Source organism: Metopolophium dirhodum, chromosome 2 (genome assembly GCF_019925205.1).
Source record: "Metopolophium dirhodum isolate CAU chromosome 2, ASM1992520v1, whole genome shotgun sequence".
NCBI lineage: Eukaryota > Metazoa > Arthropoda > Insecta > Hemiptera > Aphididae > Metopolophium > Metopolophium dirhodum.
The window spans coordinates 29,509,489-29,511,135 of record NC_083561.1 but is presented as its reverse complement, the minus strand read 5'-3'; positions in this window follow the sequence as shown (position 1 = coordinate 29,511,135).

The following is a 1,647-nucleotide window of genomic DNA, read 5'->3' as shown; positions in this document are numbered from 1 at the left end:
AACGAAATTACGGTTATACACATGCGAACGAACAGCACTTACTAAATCTCATAAGACGATGAAATACAGTAAAACTGTTATAATAAGTAATGATAAAATAGGTATAGCGATAAAATAAAACGATAAGAACACGTATAATACTAAAAATTCTATTTTTATTTTCACAAAACTACTAAAATTTATCGTAATCTGCTGAAAAAAAGAGCGTTTTACCCGATTAGACAGAGAAAAACTGAGCGTCTTAACAGGTGATTTTTACATTGACTAGTATAGGAAATGTCTAGGGACCGACTAAAAACAGCGTCTTATGCGGGAAAGCGTCTTAAGCGAGAGCGTCTTAAGCGAGTTTTACTGTATGTAATTTCCTCCAAATTTGAACATAAAATAACTATAAAAAAAGGTGGGTAAGTGGATGTCGCTCTACTGTACAGTAGGTAACAAGTAGGTCACTGTTATAGACGGTGTTAAATTTGAATTCAATGATATAATATCATTGTATAAGAAAAACGATTCTGAGCGAAAACGGTCAGTCAGCCTATATGATATTACCAAGTATATTTGATGATATTATTGTGAATAAAGTAATTTATATAGGTATAACCAATTTACGTGGAACCTTGTTTTAAATTTTTAATCCTTAGCTATAAAAGTTGAACATTTTATAAATTTTCAACTACAAAATAATTATTAATTTTTAAATTTGATACATTTTGTCAAAATTTGAACTTTAAATACTTATAAAAAAAAATTGTGTCTATGTATTTTTAATATTTTTCATTTGCTATTGGAAAAATATATCAGGAGCCTTGTATTAAATTGTCACGCTTTTTTACCCAACAAATAAAATTTTATTGTTATTTATAGAAAAAAAAACGGAAATCATTGAAAACTGACAATGTCCGCAAACAGCTCAAAAAGAGTCAAATTATTTTCAAAATTTTCTCGTGTAAAGAAAATGTTTGTATTTTTTCAGTGAAATTGGCCGACTGAAATATAATTTATGTCAATATAAAAATTCCCGTTTTTCCTTAATTTTTCTTTTGTTTTTCACGTCGCTTTTGAAAACTACTGGGAAAAGTTTTCTTTTGAGTAAGTAACAACTAGATACACTTTCCTATAAGAAAAATTACTGTTGAAGAAAATCCAAGCCTTTTTACTGTACTAAAAGGCGATGACAGACACAAAAAAAAAAAATTAAAATTAAAAAAAAACACACATCATTATATTATGTATTATAACTGGGTTTTTATATTTCTGAGGTTTTTTGGTTGCAGGTTTACGTGGAACCTTGTTGTAAGTTTTAAATCCTCAGCTATAAAAGTTGAACATTAAATTTTATATTTTAACATTTAAAATTTTTAACTACAAAATCTTAACTTATCCATAGTTAAACTTAACTTTAATTTCACTGGAACTTAACTTAAATAAAACTTTTATGGAACTCAACTTTAATTTCGCTGGAACTTAACTGTAATAAAACTTTTTTGAACTTTACTTTTATTTGACTAGAACTTAACATTAAATTCACTGGAACTTAACTGTAATACATTTTTATATGGAACTTAACTTTAATAAAACTTTTATTAAACTCAACTTTAATTTCACTGGAACTAAATTTTTATTTGACTAGAACTTAACTTTAAATTC